At 39.3% G+C, this 18,581-nt stretch overlaps 1 long non-coding RNA gene across 1 annotated transcript in view; it reads right to left on the bottom strand.

The window, feature by feature from the left end:
• Window positions 1-1,926: 1,926 nt before the first annotated feature.
• Window positions 1,927-18,581, bottom strand: part of LOC110479103 (uncharacterized) — an 84,424-nt gene continuing 67,769 nt past the window's right edge. Inside the window, exon 3 of the long non-coding RNA XR_014954026.1 lies at window positions 1,927-18,581. This exon is cut by the window's right edge and continues 19,911 nt beyond it. This is a non-coding gene — a long non-coding RNA (uncharacterized LOC110479103).

Genomic DNA, 18,581 nt, shown 5'->3' with positions numbered 1-18,581 from the left:
TTTAGCAACACTTTTGGAGTACCTAACCACAGGGATGTGTCTGCAATTGTCTTCAGTGTCCAGTGCACTCCACAAAGGAGTTTTAAAAGTCTGGTCCTTGAATCTTGAGTGACCTACCTTTAATTTCCTCAAAGTAATAAAGGTTGACATATATTACAGACTTCAGTGGAAACAGCTGATGTTTATTCCCTCTGAGAAAATCAGACCCTGCAGACCAGAATCTGCTGGTGAACTGGGCTCCTCTCACAATAGTGAAGGTGTCTAATTTTATACCTGTGACTCTTCCAGTGCTGCACTACCTTTTTTGTGATTTTTACTTTCCTAATACTCATGTACAATTTTTTTTCCCTATGATCTGTGTTGCTTCTTTTTCCTTTGGCTGCATGGTTTGAGAAGAGTCTGGTTCTGTATTTTCTATGGTCAGCCTTTCACAAGGAGTGGCAGACAGAACTTAAATTCCAATTTTAGACTCCTTTCCTTCTGACCCTCTGGATTTCTTCTCTTACTTCCATGCTCCAGGCTACGGTGTCTCTCCATGGCATTCATTCCAGTTTGTTGATGTCTTTCTTGAATGGAGTAAGGGACAAAAAGAGCACTCCAAATGCACCCTCAAGAAAGCCAGGTGCATAATTTCCAAAACTATATTTATTTTGTGCTATGATACTTACAAAATCCCTCCATGTTTCGTAGAATGGGATATTCAGATGATGTTCTCAAGGCACTCTAGACACCTCCACTGGATGCAGGGGAACACAGCAGGAATGGCCATTTTAGCATGACTGATAGATACTGTGTCCTGTATTTGAGCAAGCTGCAGATGATCCATGGAAACAGAGATCCTGAAGTAACAGAGCTGCCCTGTAGCCAATGTTACACTGGTGAGCAGTATTGCTCTTATCAGTCCTTTGGCTGTCCTGTGTCAGACCCTCTGTTGGAATTATGCTTTCAAATATCAGTCAGGATCTATCTGGACCAGATATGAACTGGGAAGTGACCTCAAAGAGGAAGTTTGCATGAGCTCTGAATAATATGATCCAGGTCAGTTCTGCTCAATTACATAAAATAACCATTTCAGTGATGGAGTAGCCACTAGTCATATTAAGATATTAGAAAGATAACAGATAATATTTTCACATTAAAGAAGGCTGAAGGGTACCACAGAAGCTAAAGGACTCTTGTAACTTTGCAAGTATTTGAATAAAATTTGCATATGAATTCTCATGGCAGTTGCAAGGCATAGGTTATGGAATAATTCACATTCTTTGGAACAGGTAAGTTATGCAAGAGATAATCAGGGCCTTATGCTCAATATTAGTTTCTTCAAGGACTGCAGGGCAATATTCTCTCCTTAGACTGTGTCAGAGTGTACTTCACCATTCTGATCCACAGTATAAATGCCCACAGAATGTTTGCATCATCAATATACCTTATTTTTTCAGAGACAAAAAATTAATATAATGAAATATAGAAGTTGCTGATTTTCCCCTAAAAAAAGGCATTTGCTTAAAGAAAAGGTTTATTCCCCTATGTACACATCAGGCTCCATTATGAAGCTGGAATAGGAGAGGATGGTATAGATTGCCCCTCTTTAAATGTAGAAATTCAGTGATTTCTTAAAATCAGATTCTCATAAGGCCTCTTTTATCTTTGCTGCACCATTTTCTTCATGCGATTATGGCAACTTGTCTTAGATATTTCTCTCTCCTTTGAATAGTGCCTTCTATGGGGTCTGGCTTGATGGGCACTCCCAGTTGCCACATCAATGGAAATTCTATTGTGAACACAGACACATGTTGCTAATACATTATTACATTTTATGTTTGTGAAGTATTTCAGTTGTTCAGCAGAGAAGCAAGTTAGAAATACTGAATTTTAAGCATAGGGATTGTGGCACTTGAGGAAAGGTTTGCTTCTAACACCATTAGATTTGTTTTTCCATTCTGTTTTTATTGGGTGTAACTGATGCAAAAAAAAAAATTCAATTCAAATTTAATTTCAAAACAGCATCAAAAGGTAACATTAAGTACTGGATACATGCTTATTAATAGCTGTTCTTTGTCTCCTGCAGACATTATATCTGTATTAGAGAGATGGAATGTGGATTGTACAAATTTTAGTGAGATTGCTTGAAGTAAAAGCAACTCAAACAAGTTGATGTGTTGATGTGAAAGAATGGCATACTGCAAAAGATTGTTCATATGACCAAAATAGTGTCAGCACATGAACTGCAATCAGGTTTGGTTTAGCCCTTTCTGATGGTGAACTGTTTTTCTAGGTGATCAGAACAAAATTTTTGTGAACCAAGACCGAATGTTTGCACTAGTAGTTCTCCAGCAGAGTTATCATAAAACAGACTTGTCATTATATGAGGTTTTCTTTACATTGTCTTTGGAAAAATGAAGGGGAACAGGAAGATTGTACAACTGCTTTGCAATGAGATGTTATCCTGGACAAAAATTTGGAAGAGAAATGTGACTGTGCTTTCAGAAGGGTCTTACAGAACAGTGGCTTGTTTCCCAGTCTGCACACTCACACAGTGACTAAGTACTGTAGCACATCAAGGACATTTTCTAATGGTAAATTAACATGATTTAGGGGAATTTATAAGGAACTGGATAAATTAAGATATTTTTCATCTTGTCCCGTACCAACCTTGTAATTTTTCCTCATTTAGCTTTCCATTTTGTTAAATACCTCACACAATGCTTCCAATATAAATCTTCTTAGAAGATTTATTGTTTTTTGAGAGGAGCTGGAGAACAGCAGTGTGTCCTTTATCATACCTTTACAGTGTTGCCTGAAACCCAGCTTTGCTTATTGAATTATTCCACTTTATCACATATACTTGGACACAAATAGACTACTTTAATTCGGGAAAGATTCATGATAGACATAGCTTGCTGATTTAATAATCTCTGGGTCCTAAAAGGATGCATTTCAGGGACCAAATTTCCCTCTTTAATTCTGCTTACAGTTTAAGTTGTTGACATATATTAAGTAACTTCGAGAAGGTTTGCCTGAAAATTTACTAAAGTGGCTGAACTCATATGTAGTCAGCATTTCTTCATCACACAGACATGCACTATTCATACTGTGACATTTGACTCACATTTAGCAACCTAATTATTTTCTTGCATGGGTATATGTTAAGCCAGACGCAGGGTCTGAAGATGTTTGCTGCCTATGTACATCAAAATAAGGCCTCCTTTCTTTTCTGTGTTCCTCATTAGCCTACATTTTGAAGGGATATCTTTCATTTGCAATGCTTTACAAAGCTGTGAATTCAAGGAAGTTCTTTTTTTTAATGCTTTTCTCTAAGTAAATAGTGGCTATCCCGGTGCTAGCCACCAATAGCTGTGGGAGCTGAGCTGGTTTCTGCTGTGAAAAATGGATAGTCAATGCTGATGAAAGGAATCCCACTTATTCCAGGAGGCTAAGGTGTGCCTTGAGGTGGAGCACCTAATTCTACATTATTTATTTCTCCCAGTCTCTCCATGGGGCCACAGTTGGAGTCTTGGTTAGTATCTACGATTTTTTAGATAACTAGTTTGAGATTCCAATAATGTCAAACTCACCCCAGCTCAGGATATATTGTCCAAGTGCAAAGGTCCATAAACCACCTCTTCCTCTTAAACAGTGTTTTTCTGGTAGCTACAGCTGAGTAATTGGCCAGGCTATCTGTTTAATTTTCAGTCTTCTCCAAGGAATCTTCTTGGTGATGAGATTTTTCCAGTGAGGGATGCACAGTCCTTCTGTGTGCAAAGATTATAACAGTGGTTTACACCTGATAAATATTTCAGCTGGGAAACATCCTTAAACTTTCTGCTTTTGGCTAAATGGGGTTTTAATCCTCAGTTTGGATACACAGCAATGATAGTTGGCCATTGTCAGGATTTAACTTGGTTAATGCAGCTTCAGAAACAAAGCAAACACTAAGGCACATCTGAAAAGGGAAAGTCTCAGACCAAGCAAGGTAATTTATAATTTTTGTACATGTTATTGGTAAACACATTGGAATGGTATTTGTGTATGGACTGGATTCCTGTTTTTCAAAGTCTGGCACATCTCACTTCCACAGTTTACATACAGTTTAAATTCAATGATAACTGGTAACATATGCAGCAACTAGTGACTCTCTAATTAGTATTAAATGGATATAAACCTGAGTGGTAACTCTGGAAGGTGATCTGAGACTCTGGATCATAGAGGATGAAGGATTCTGTTCTGTTACCTGTATGGAAATGATATCACCTTAAAGCTACACAAAATACCAAAGTACCCCTTCCCCTCATGGCTCCTCAGTCCTTAGCAATCATCTGGGCTTGTTGGCAGGTCCTGGGTCCTGTTTGCTATTGGCACTTGCCCATCACAGTTAATCTAGGGGCTCCTCATGTGCATGGACTCACTGCAGTTGCATCACCTGCAGACATGATGGCTTTGCCATGGTTTTGGGATGTCAGCTTTTCCATTGTCTGCTTTTCCTCACAGATATTTCTCTTTCAAGCTTCACAGTGCCCATCCTGAATCTTGTCTCTTTTCCTTGTTCTGTACTGTAATTCTCACAAGGCTGTCCTTCTGAGAAGGCTTTTGGATAGCTGAGGCTTGACTCAGTCCCCGCTGGTTACTCAGATCACTTTCCAGCAGTTCAGGCACTTTGCTGCATCTTCTCTTCTCTGATACACCAAGAGAAAACATCTCATATTGTTCCAGGCAAGAGGATAAGGTAATACTGTTAAAAGTATTGTAGATAATGATTATGTCATAATTTTATTTTTTTTCTAAGATTAAATCTTAGAAATTGGAGGGAGGTCCTGTAATACACGCCACAGTGGCCTGTTGTTTCTGCAAATTACTTTTGTCACCTTTATTTGCTAATGTGTATGTTATATGTGATGTGTTGACCTGAGTCAACAGTCTGGATTCTCATGCAGGAATGTTTGCAATTGATCCCCTGCTTTTTAGGCTGTGTCTTCCCTAGGATTTGGGTAAAGACGTCATATTTCTTGTGAGCATTATTGTATGCCAGGGCACATATATAATGGAAGAAAAATCTAGTGTTAAATAAGGGATGAGGCTGAAATTACAGAGCATCACCTTGCAATTTCACAGAGGACATCTGAGGAAGAGAGGTGTGGCTGAGAGATTGCTATGAGGAAAACCCATATTTTCTCATGAATTTTTACTGTACACGTAGAAGTGAAGTGTCCCTTCACCCTTGATTCAACTTTTCATTTCTTGCTTTATAGTTAGATTGTAACTTCACTGTTTGAAGTTATAAGTGTGAAATTAAGGTGCCTTATTTTATGCTGTAAAAGGCTTCTGCTGCATAAATAACAGTGAAACAAGGAGAAAATACTTAATTGGAACATGTTAATAACTTGGACAAGGAAATTAGAGTTTCTGTCTGATTCCTTCTGTCATGCACTTGTCTTTTCTTTTTTGAATGGTTGCATTTATCCTTTTCTTTTGTTTGTTTCAATAGTGATCTTTCCTACCTCTTGCTGACTGGGCTTTGACCAAAGACTAATTTTCTGTATATTTTTATATGTAGAAATCTGCATGTAGAAGTTTGGAGATCCTTAAAAAAAAGATAGTTCTGAAGTGAGGTGTTATCACATGATTTTTTCCACCTCCCCATGTGTCATCTAACATCAGAAATATATTATTTGTCCCTATCACCAAAATGCTGTAGTGAAAAGATAATAAGAGAGAAATTAAAAACCAAATAAGTTGAAAGTGAACAGCATTCCCTACAAACTCTGACAGCACTTTTTGAATTTTCTCATCTCTTTGAAAAGATATCAAAATCTGCAGAGGAAAATTAAAAGCAGTTTTGGCTGAGCAATATTCATTTATCCTAGAAGTTCTGCAATTTTCTTGGAAAATTAAGGAGATTTAAAGCTAAGATTCAGCCACCTAACTTTTGACCCATGACTAATGCCTAGAGAGAAGCCTAGTCACTCTGAGCTTCATTTCCAAGCAGTCAGAAGAGATGTAGCATGGACTTGGCTGAAGGGAGGAGAGTGTAGTTTCCTCTCAGATATGCTTCAGTGTTTCATAAAGGGCCAGCTGGGATATTTGGAACAGAACCCGTCAGCGCTACCGTAATAGGAATTTAGCCAGAGGGAACACTGCATCTTCAGGCCCTTCTAGGTTATAATCTCCTGCTTCATAACACTGTTTTTTCAGACAAATAGCCTGGAATGTTGTCTAAAACACAGAACTGAATCTCAGCAGTGGTCTCCATCATATTTTTATTTGTGTGTCTCTTCTTGAAATATCACTAACCTCATCTCCATTGCTCATAGGATCTGGATTGTGTTTATGAATATGTATCTAGAATGTAACTCCTTCTAAAAGTACTTTGTGCAAAAGCTGCTTGGAGGTCTCACTTCCAAGGATCAAATTCAGAGGATTTCCAAACTATGACCACAGATTGTGTCAGTTTTCTGTAAGTAATACAGTACTTCATTATTGCCACAGGGGGTACTGTTGGCTTAATTTTGTACTTGAGTCACTGCTGCTGAAATTATTAAGTTAATGATTTATGCTCCTATGATACAACAATCTCTAGTGTTTAAATTGGTTACTATGTTTTGTTTACTGTTTATAACTACCACAGTTTTAAATGCCACTAAAACTACTTGCCAGCTTGTATGGTTTATTTTTCCCTGCAGGTTTTTACAAACCACTTATTGATATAGTGGAGGGGGAAAAAAAACTGTAGTGATTTATGCTTGAAAAAAAATCCCAAGAGCTATGAATTAACCACTGTTCTGCTATATAGAAAAAAAATAACACTCTAGCAACATTGAACAATGGATGTCAAAACCTACTTATTCTAGCACTAGCTTCTGGTTTTATCATAGTGGAAAATTTGAGTACTTTTTTCTTTCTTTTTCTTTGAGTACTATGACTGCATCAGTTTGGGACCATGAGCTCACTAGTTTTTCCCCAGGGTTCCTCCTCATCATGCCATGTTAAGTACTTGATTCACTTAAACAGACTCATGTTTTTTAAGGTGGAAAAAATGTCCTAGAATTCAGTTCTTGACAGAAGGTTAGCTCATTTAGCTCCTGGTGCACACAGAAAATTTGAGAGGCTGATTTACAGCTCCAAGGAAATCATCTGATAATGAAGTTCAGGTAGATTCTGTGCCTCTTTTGCTTTAAGGAAAAGAAGCACTCTTCTGGTTTTCGCTGGAGAAAGCACAGAGCAGTGGGGTCAGAGCTGAACTGTGTAGGGCAGGACAAGAGGTTCTACCAGGGCATTACAGCAGTTGCCTGACAGTGGGCACTTCCCTTCACCCTCTGGGTGAAATTGTGATCACAGTAAAGCAGAGAAAACTATATCTGGTATCACATATTAGATCTCCTTGTTGGCAGCTCTAGTGCCCATTTTGGGTTTGCCTCCTTTTCTTGTGCCTCTTGAGCCACTGCTTCCACTGCTTCCAGCTACTTCCTGGTAGGTTTGTAATCAAAACAAATCTAAGGGTGCAAGCTAAATGGGTTTATGGCAATATGTGAAACACACAGGAGAACCCTTACAGATAGTTGGAATCACAAATTCCACCAACCTGCTCCATCTCCATCGATACACAGACTGTGGATCCACATCTGAACAGCTTTTCATTCAGCAAAGAGGTCATACTGCTGTTCCACCCCTCAGCCTTCAGTGCTTCAGCCACTGGCCTAGCTCCTAGCAGTTTCAGACTGTCCAGACAGACAAAACTGGATGGAATTCATTAGGTGATGCTGTAAGAGACATCCCAGTAGCACTACCAGACACCCCTTTATGCCCCACACCTGGGCTGGGATTTTCCCACTGTTGGGGTCTCTGGAATCTAATACCTACCCTTACTTAGACTGCCCTAAAATGCTCAAACACAAGACAGAGTGATGAGCCAAAGGGTTTCAAGTAGAAGAGAGATATTGACAAAGGTAGAAAATCAGACACAAGTACTTTTAAGACAAAAAAGAACAGGATGCCACTTCTATACTGCAATATAATGTAAACCCAAGTACCTGTAGCAAATAAAGGCAGAACAGGGCTGAGATATTTCTGTTGCAGTTTCCCAGCAGAGGAGTGGCACAGATCCTGTGCACAGGAGACTCGGTGCATTTGGGGTCCATCTGACTCACCACCCGAAGCAGTACATCCACCTGGTGATCTGCACACACATTTGCCTGGGGCTGCTGTACATCTGGCAGCCAGAGAGCTACCTTTTCTCTGGGCTCACTTATCCAGACAAATGGGAAAAATTATCTTTTACTACCCAGAGAACATTTCCAGGCAGAAGGAGAAGGATATATTCTGGGAAACCCAAAACATTTAGTACCCCCAGCTAGTGACGCAACCTGTTAAGTGTGGCCTTTCACAAATTCATGTGATAGTTTCATTAACTGGCTGCATGTAAGCAATTTGAAGTCCTGAAATCCACAAAAGAAAAGCCTCAAGCCCTACCATAAATGAATGTAGGCTTAAGTTAAGTTTTAGGTATGTTTTCACGTGCCTGTTGTGATCTTTCTGTGGATCGAATCCATCCTTCTCAACAAGCACTGCAGGGAGAACAAAGGCATTTAATGTCATGTGGGAGGATTTCTCTGATAGAAAGAAAATTTTAGATGTGGGAGAGATAAGAGCATCTATTCACAGAGAAGATGTGGGGGGACAGGAAAGGTCAGAACACAGCTTTGGGGAACTGCACCCAATCCTGTAAACCCTTCCTGGTATGGACTGGGAGGAAATTCAGATGTGAGTAATTCCTCTGGAGATTCCTTTGAAATGCCAGGATCAATATGACCCTCCAGTGCATTTCAGCAGTGAATGGTGGGTGTCCAGGATGCCTGGATTGTGGGAGATTCTGTCTATTCATCCTATACACATACACAGAAAGTGCTGTTCTGTGGGAGCAGAAGTCCATGAGTGCTGCTGTCCAGGCTCTTGTTAGGGAATATATCTGCACAGAGAAGCTGGCAAAGGAAAATGCATGCAATACTCTTGCTTCAGTAGATATCTTTTTAACCTAGCTGAGCATCTAGTCAGAGATGAGCTGCACTTTTACTTTCAAAGACATTCCTTGTGAATGTTTCCAGCGCTGGAATTCTGTATATGTGATATTTCCTTTAATAAGGCATCCAGGAGCTGTTTTTCAAGGAGATGTGTAAATATGGGAGTCCACCATGCAAGGGAGGTCATATGTAAAAGATCTGAGAACCTGCTGGCAGAATTATCCTGTGACTTTATTTTTATAGGACTTGAACGTTTTTTTTTCCCCTCACAGTTTATAAAATAACACTAATTTGTGTGCTAATGTGTGGCCTGTGAAAGGTGTGTGAAAGGTCTGCTTAGCCTTTTGCACAGAAAAGACTCATCTGCTCTGATTTAGGTGATTCAAAACGCTCTACAATTTTCTGTGGGTGAAAATTAACTCATATAGAAAAGTATCCATGGCAAGAAAAACATGAAAAAAAAATCCTTTCTGGCATCAGGGAAACTTTTTCTTTAATACATTGGGGTGCTACAACCATGGGAAAATAAAGGAAGGCGATAAATTCAAATTATGAGCTATCTGGAAACACCTCTCCCACGTGCAACACATGACACACACCTCTGGAAGGACTAAATGAAAGATCTCAAACAGAACAAGTAAGAAAGGAGACTCATTGTAATTCTTTCCCCTTGAGGGTCTAGGGTGAAATATTGATATAAAATGTAGGCGATTGTTTCTGTCTGTGATGTAAAAGCTTGAGATGGGAACCTTGTGTTTCAGGAGTAAAAAAAAAAAAAAAAAAAAAATCTAAGCACAACAGAGTTCCATCTCCATTACTCTACTGGGAAGATGGTACTTCCTAAAGCACTCAGAGCATCAAAAGAGCAGGGTCAAAAGAAGCTGCAATCTTCTCAGATGAAATTGTGCTCCTAAAGAAAATAGGGAAAGTCAGTTTTCAAAAATTAATTACAACTTTTCATTGTTTCATGAGTTTTATTGCATCACTGCTAATCAGCCAGAAGAGAACTGTATAAAAGAGCCTCCAGTGAGGTATGAAGTGTTTGGCTGTTTTTACCAAGCAATAAAGTTGTGTAGAAACATGACAATAAAAAATTGTACATTTTTTTTATAATTCACAACTCCCTTTTTTAAAATTCTGGATGTAAATTCGGCCCTATTAGGTAAATGAATGTATAATTATCCTTTTCAATGCATAATTATGCTTTTAAAATATTTAATAATGTTCTTTGTAGTTTTTGCTGTATGAGGAAATATGAATATTAAGTTTGAAAATATTATTTTAGCAGCTTTCATTCTAATAAAATAATAATATTCTGGAATGGCAATTTCAGAGCTTCCAGTTAACTCTGAAAACCCTTTTTACATGGATCTCTTCTCTGTGACCAGTGACAGGACCTGAGAGAATGGCCTGGAGCTCAGTCAGGGGAGGTTTAGGTTGGAAATCAGGAAAAAAGTCCCTCCCACAGAGGGTGGTTGGGCACTGGAATGGTCTTCCCAGGGATGTGGGCACAGCATCAGCCTGAGAGAGTTCAAGAAGCATTTGGAAAATGCTCTCAGGCTCATGGTGTGATCCTTGGGGCTGTCCTGGGCAGGGCCAGGGGCTAATGTGGTAATCCTTGAAAGTCCCTTCCAACTCAATTCTGTTATTCTGTGCTTCTGTACATCCTATGTTCAAGAAATTTGCATAAAGAATTGTCTTTGAAGACTATATTGACTTGTAAGCTTTTTCCATTCTGTTGGGAGGAAAAATCCCAGTCAGAATGTAATTTGTTTAGCAGTTTGTATTTTCACTAAAGTTGGTGGGAATTTAATTTCTGTCTAGTATTAAATTGTTTTAAACAACATCTGTTCAGCCCTTGTGGTTTTATTCTGGAGCTGTGATCATCATTCGAGCTGAGAACAAAGGAAAATACTTTATTTTCACTTTTATTTACTGCATTAAAATGCCTTTGTCACTTACCAAGTGAGAGGTTTATGCTCTCCCACTCTGTCTCCACTCCCTTTCTCCCCTCCAAGTCAGAAGCTCCTGTTATTTTTTTCCTTACCTTAGGTGTTATCTCTAAAACCAGGTTTGAAGTAAACCCTGGCAGCCCACAAGCTCATTCAGATGTATGGCACACTGACTCTTTGAGCATATGATTTGCTACCTCTCCCTATATTGAACTCTTCACTCTTACTCATGCTTTCTGTTTCCTGCCCAGAAACCAGTTTTAAGGCTTATAATACTTGTACAGTCCTCTCTTTCTCTTTTTCTCTCTCTCTTCCTCCCTCTCTCTCTGTGGTTTTTAAAGGTTTTCTGAGAACTTCATTACCCCAGCCATTATACAGGGTTGTGCAAGAGGGAGGGGACCACAGAAGGTCATCCTCCCTCCTTGCTGTGCCTTAGGGAAACCTCTGTGCTGGAGGCAGCATATGCTCTTTTACTGGGGCTTAAATCGGAATGAAAAACGTGTTCATTTTGTATCTTGGTGTACCTCAAGCTGTCCCCCAATTCTTATGCAGTGAAACAAATCCTCTCCCATCAGAGAGCAGAATGGATTGAAGAGGTGCCTAGGTCCTTGTTCCCTTCCTCTTGCATATTTTCCTAGTAACTGGGGGGGAAAAGGACTGAGAAAAGCAGGAGATGGAAGGCAGAAGTCCCTTCAGTCACTTTCCAGACAAGGATGACAAAAACTTTGTGCTGAAGCACAGAAAGTGGAATTCATTTTAACCTCCCTAATGAGAAATGAAAAGTAAACAGTGCTTCAAGAACAGCATGACAACTATCAGTAAACAGTTAAAACTTGTATAGAGGAAACCAGGTTGCATCAAGTTACCAAATGTTTTCTATAATACTCTATTCCTCTCCTGTGGACAATTAGGAAGACTGTTCTGTATTGGAGGACTAGTGTTGACAGCACAGAGCAATGGACATTTCAATGAAAAAGTTGCTGTTTTCTTCCTCCTGAGATCCAATAAAGATTTTATACATTGGGTTTTCCCTTATTTCACTTCCATTATGATTTTAAGTACAGAATGGTGTTATTTATTTATGATACACTGTCTGTTTGCATGAATACATAACTATAAACAGGTACTTTCTTTTTCTATGGAAGCTGTGTCAATCTTTTCCAATTACCTCTTACACTGATTTTAAACGAACTACCAAGCAACTTTTAAAAATAGGCTCAAGCTATAGTTACATGACTTTGCACCAATTTTTAAGTCTGTATTTGATAATTTATCATACACAAACAAATCATTTGCCAAAGGAATGCTAATAAGGCCTTATTAGATTGTAAAATCACTTAGTCAAACTCTTCTGGCTTGTCCCCCACTAAAATTGCTATCCATGGAAATAATTTTAACTACAGAACATCTGCCCTTCTCTTGGTCTTCCATATTCTGCACATCTTCTGAGCCTGACTACTGTCCTTGGTGGCCATCATGTGCATGATCTCACTTTCAGGCCTGGGTAACCAGGTTCCCACAAGTAATCTGGCTGCTAGTTCCTGAGCTCAGTATCTGTCATTGTCCTCACGGTCAGGAAAATACAGATTTTAGTACTGAAGTTCTTTGTTGTCAAGTCTGCCCTCCCTGCCTTTCCCCAAGGGTGTCTCACTTCAGGTCAGCCAGAGGAGAGGAAGCAGAAATGTGGATATTTTCCCACCCTGCTCAGAGAGCTCAGGTTGATCACATACTTTGGATGTTGGACCTAGAAAGAGTTGTCCAAATGGACCATACAGATTTCTGGAGAGACAGCTGTAATTAGTTTAGTATTACAGCAAATCCATGGCTCCTTCCCAAGGGTAGAGTAGCCCAGGGAGCTGTTACAAGGAGCCTTCCAAAAGGTGAGCTGGTCCTCCCTGGGAAGGGCCCATCACAGGGGTCTCTGGCCCTGCTGCTTAGAGGGAAAATGTGACATACACACAACAGATCCAAATTAGGCTTGTCAGTTGTCCTACACAGTCAAGGCAGCAAGACAATAAAATAATTGCTAAAAAATCCATTTCTGCCCATCACCAAAAATTTTCCTTTCCCCAGTTTTAGAAAAATTGCAGGCAAAGATATTCCCTGGGATATAACAGTGGGAAAAATAACAAGTGCATGGAAAGCGAACCATTGCGGACAATGGTTCTGTCCTGTTATAGGTAACCCTCTAGGAATAATGTCACAGAACTATTAAGCAAAAAATTATCAAGTTTTCCAGGGTCCTGATGGTCCTCCAATAGAGTATAATTTTCAGAGTTTTTTTAAATCTAATTACCTAAATGCTGTGCTATACTTTTCAACTGGCCAAGGAATATTTGTACAAGAAATGGTTCTGATTTACCAGACCACTTACGTAGATTAAGCTGCTACCAGGAATCCAAAGCTGGACATTTGTCTCATCTATGAATTAGGTGATCAGTCAAAACTGCCAGAAGCCAAAGCTAAATCTGATCATTAATTATTACTCATTTGAAATCCAAGAAAATAGAAAGTCCCTACATAATTGAAGTTTCTGGTTGGGATCAAATTAAATTCTCCAGTGTTTTGAAAAGAGTACTTTTGGAAAACTTGCAGACTCTCCTGGTACACCATAATACAGAGATCTGCTAGCATTTTTCAGAGCACACAGATAACATAAAGAGAAAAGAATTGATTGAAATATAGATACAAACAAAACTCCAAAACAACAGAAAAAGTAGTGCTTTTTTGAATGTTCCACCTGAATTCTAAAGCCCATGGGTGGCTGTCTTGGTTCTAAAGATGTTTTTGCTACTTGAAATCCTTCAAAGAATCAGTTCTAAACTGCTTAGCAACAGCCTTCATTTCCCAAAGATAGAAATTAAAATTCATTTGGACTGACACAGAAAGAAAGAGGGAGGGGAAAAACAGGTTGCTTTTTTCATACAGCCTTAAAAAAAATTGTGTATTAATTTGACTCAGTAAAAAAAGATGCAATAAGAAGAAAACAAAAGGGAGGGAAAAGAGAAAGTAAGTATGGTTTTAATTAATAAAGTTTATGTTTTAAAAAATAGAAAACAATAGAGTGAATGATCTTGTAATTAATTAATGATCCTTTAGAAGGATTTATCATGTGCTGCCACTAAAATATATTTTAAAATATTACTCAAGGAATATATGGGAAAAGCTACAGGGTTTTAGAGACTGAATGAAAGGATTTAAAGCATTGCAGAAATTTCACCTGTAACACGGTGTGCTGAGTGTTTAATATCTTACATTGTCAATAAGACTGGTGTTCAGGCAGAGCTACAGTTGGTGTTGCAGTTGTAATTCATCACAGATGGGATTAATTTGATTATATTTATCATGCCTTTGAGATTAAGCAACAGAGGCTGGATAGGATCCTCAGCAAGTGAAATCACTGATGTTTTGAGTATGGTCTCTCACTTTGTTGGTGGGCAAGTGGGCAGACACTCTGAATGCTGGATGCTGCAGGATGAGAGGAGACAGACTCATCCTGTGTCACTGCATTGATTCAGTGCAGTGTGAGAAATGCACTTGTGTAAAGCTCTAACCACTCTCCTCCCTGTAATCTCTGAAGGGCTGCTCTGAATCACACCAGTGAATCATGGTCCTTAGCAGAGCAGGGTCTGTCTTGTCTGACTTCAGCAATGCTCTTTAAAGTCTGTCAGGAATCAATGGAGAGAGGTAGGAACCCCTGCAAAACCTTGTATGGAATTGACTGGACCAAGTAGACCAGAGGAGGAATGACTCATTTAGACTGTATGCCTAAAATTTAGGTGGCCAAGCTGGTTGAGATGATGTACAGTCACTGTGGCTGTACCAGCTGGAGGATTAATGGATCACTGCTCATTGTGCTGTCCCACCACAAGAGTGCCTTGAATATGGGAGCAGTGGTAGTGGTGGGAGGATCTGGATGTGGAATCACTATACTCCTTGGAAATCCTCCTTTAGTGGAAGATTTCCCAAGACAAGGCTTATTGGGGCAAGTTTTGTTAAAAGTCACTTTAGGAGGACAAAATGAAAGTCCTGATTTTGCATGTGTAGGATTCCCATGTCATCAGGAAGCTGACAGAGCCTTAATCCATGCCGTAGTATACACCAAGCCTTCAGTGGAAAGCTGAGACTAAGCCTCAAAATATAATCAAAACCATAAGTTGTGTCAGAAAGCTGCAGAGGCTAATCTTTCGTTTTGCTGTTTTTCTTTTACCTCTGTGATGCAAATGGACCTGTCAGTTGCTGCAGTGTGAATCTGACCCCATTTGAGGTTTATTTTTGCAAAGAATAGGAAGTCTGTTCACCAGGCTCTGAAGATGTTCAGACTCTGCTTGTCCCTTTGATCTCCAAAGTAGGCTGGGCTCACAGCCTCAGTGTGTATTGCCAAAAATTCTGTGACCCCACAACTCCTCCTATTAATAAGATGCCATCTGGTTTATAAGGGTGAGAGTAAATTCAAATTTAAAGTGAGAGGCATACCTCACAATGTGGGTAAGTTAATGCATAGTGACAAAGTGCTGTCAGTAGTGTACAGCCCAATCACATGGGCCACACATATGTAGCCATACTTTAGAAGATGGGGCCAGTTGCTTTGCATTTTATCTGGGGAATCATTATATTAATAGGAATCAACCAGAAATCAAGCAGAAAGCAGAGCTTTAAATGTAGAGTTCTTTTTTTTTTTTTCCCTCTCTTTTATGATGTTTCAAATAATCCTCATTCCTCAGTAACTTCTGTCAGCCAGAGTTGTGTGCATTTTTCAGCTATCAGTTTTTGAAGGAAAAAATGTTGGGAGCTAGTAGCATGGTTTTAATTGGGGAAACCACCCAAGAGCTCACATGTGCAGCTGACCTAGGTTATCTCGCACCCGTGAATCAAATATACCCCGCTACAACCACACTGGAAATGAGAGGCCAATTCCTCTCTCACAGCCTCCAATGTGAATCAGAAATCATTATTTTGAAGGAAGAGCAATGAGGCTGTGTAAAAGCAGCACAAATTCCTGGAGAAAACCCAGCAGAGTTACTGGTAAGAATCAACCCTCTACAAAACTGAGTCCTGGGAGTTCCAAGCATTCTCACACACCCAGATGATGTTGGAAGTAAAACAAAATCATATTCCTCAGCTTTGCTCCTGTGCTGAAAAGAGAGACAAAAAAAAAAAAAAAAAAAAAAAAAAAAAAAAAAAAGAACTAAAAGAAAATAAAACCAAGTATTCAAGTATTTTGGAATATCAGGAAGTTTTGTGTCAGTAAAAAGGGGTTTTTTAAATACATTGAATTGTAGAATTATAAAATATTAAGGGGTTAAAATGAGGGGTTAAAGATCACCTAGTCCCAGTCCCCCTGCCTTGGGCAGGAACACCTTCTACCAGACCAGGTTTCTTAAGACTTTATCCAACCTAGTTTTAAACACTGCCAAGGTTTGGGCTTCCAAAATCTCCCTGGGCAACCTGTCCAGTGTCTCACCTGGGATACACAGAACTCTTTTCTATTTTCTGTACCGGTCCCTTTTCCTACCAAATAACTGAAGGATCAATTTTATTCAAGCCTTAGATCTCAGCCTTACAAAACCTTACAAACAGGTTTCCTTGCTCCCTCTCTCAGGCAATACATTCACACTTCACCCAGTCCAACCAAAGCCAAGCAAGAATTTTCCATCAACAACTTGTACAGAAGATTCTCACAAAGCAAATGATACTTTTGCTGAGCTGCAGCATCTTGTGTTGTGAGAGGATGTCTACTCCCAGAATACAATGTGTTGAATTGAATATTAAAATTCTGCTTCTTAGCTTGTTTAGTCAAATCCACCATATTAACATGAGATACTAAAGAAATACATGCTAAGGATAGGACAACTGCCAACAGACCACATCTTTTTCATGGCTGGGCTAAATGTTAGCTTTCTGAAAATGGTGGTAGGGGAGCATTAGTCAAGTGTGAACTTTGATTAAGAAAAACATCACTTTAGATGAAAAGAAAAAAAGAAAATGTGCCATTTACAGGCAGTGTAGGTACAGGATGCAGTTGGAGATGGACGGGTACTCATTTGCAAATACACTTGCATTATTAGTATCTATTACAGAACAAAGGGTTGTGATTGCATTCAAGACTGTCAAATAATGTTCTCTGCATGTGAAAGCAGTTGATTATTCTTTCAGAAGGTGATGCTTCTTTTTCCAGCTTCCTCCTTGAATCTATATTGTTACAGTCTCTCAAGACACACAGACACCAGACAATTTCTAATCCAGTTAAGAGGAACCAAATCCACACAGGTGACTGTGTTGCTTCCACATGCTGTTTTCCATCACTTTCATTCGTGTTATGAACATTTGTGGATGAAGGAAGAAAGGAGTGAGTTGCAGATGCCCTCCCAAGCTGCAGAGTCTGAAGTTCGAGTCACTCTGGCTCCTGCAGAAGAGCGTGATCCAAAATCCAGCAAAGCGAGCAGGAGACTCTCCAGTCATCTTCCCAAAACTCCACAGCCATTTTATCATGTAACTCAAGATCTCTCTGGTGGATAGAGAAATGGCCAGAGCAGGCTCTGGGGTTGGGAACAGCCACTTTACATTCCATGTCTGTACATAATACTACTGGAAAGTGCAGGAAAATAATAGTAATTCTAATTTTGCTTCCTAACTAACAGCATTTCATTTTCCCATATCCAACCTCAGATGCTTCTGTCATGGCTTTGTTGCCCATTTGTATCCAAAGAAAAGTGCAGAAGAATGAGAGGCACACAGAGCTAGGAGTAGGTTTTCCCATGGATCTCCCCGATGTAAATGGTGGGAAGACCACATGAAAATATTTATTGCAAAAGTTTCTCTAAGGGGTTCATGCTGTAGCAATTCCAGAAAACTCAGAAAATTAGCTTTATTGCATGTACCTCCTCAGGAGATTTTCTTGTCTGAGGACATTTTATTTACAAATTAGACAGCCTGTTCTGCCATGGATTCTTAATGCAGCTCATTATCTGTGCTGAAGGCCCCATTCAAGACTCACCTGAAAGATTTCAGTTATGCTTAAAACCCGAGGAAAATGTCACCTAAAGCCCATGGGGAATGTGATGGGTTCCCTCATACCCACCACAATTATTCTTCACATGCTGTGAGATGCATCTGTAAAGTCTGAAAACAAGAATCTGTCATCTGGTTTTATTTTGTTGTTCTTGAGAATGCCAAGTTGATTCAGCAAGGTCATGCATGGTCTAAATATATGCCAATAACATTTTTGTTGTTGTGAAAATCATCTCTAGATTTATGACTATGAACAATAATCTAGTTTAAGCTCAGTTTTCTAGTTCTGCATGCTATTTTGAAAATAAAAACAGTTACAAACTTTGAGCTTTCAGACCAACCTTGAAGTTGGCATGAAAATGCACATGCTGAGCTATCAGTTTCCTAATGTTTGTACAATGAATATGTTCCCTTTTCTTAACCCTGCAATGTCCTCACATTCAAGTTGCACTTCTTGTACATCCACTCTGAAGGGTACTGTTGTGCTTGTGACATATTTACACACTCACAAAGGAGGTGGTTGTGGTTGAATCCTCCCTTTTTGCTGCATTTCACTGAAGCTCCAAAGAGCAATACTACACAAATGTAGTTCCTAGAGGCTATATTG

This window comes from Lonchura striata, chromosome 3, assembly GCF_050655825.1.
Source record: "Lonchura striata isolate lonStrDom1 chromosome 3, ASM5065582v1, whole genome shotgun sequence".
Lineage (NCBI taxonomy): Eukaryota > Metazoa > Chordata > Aves > Passeriformes > Estrildidae > Lonchura > Lonchura striata.
Note: the sequence above shows the minus strand (reverse complement) of the source record. Positions and strands in the feature narration are given on the sequence as shown.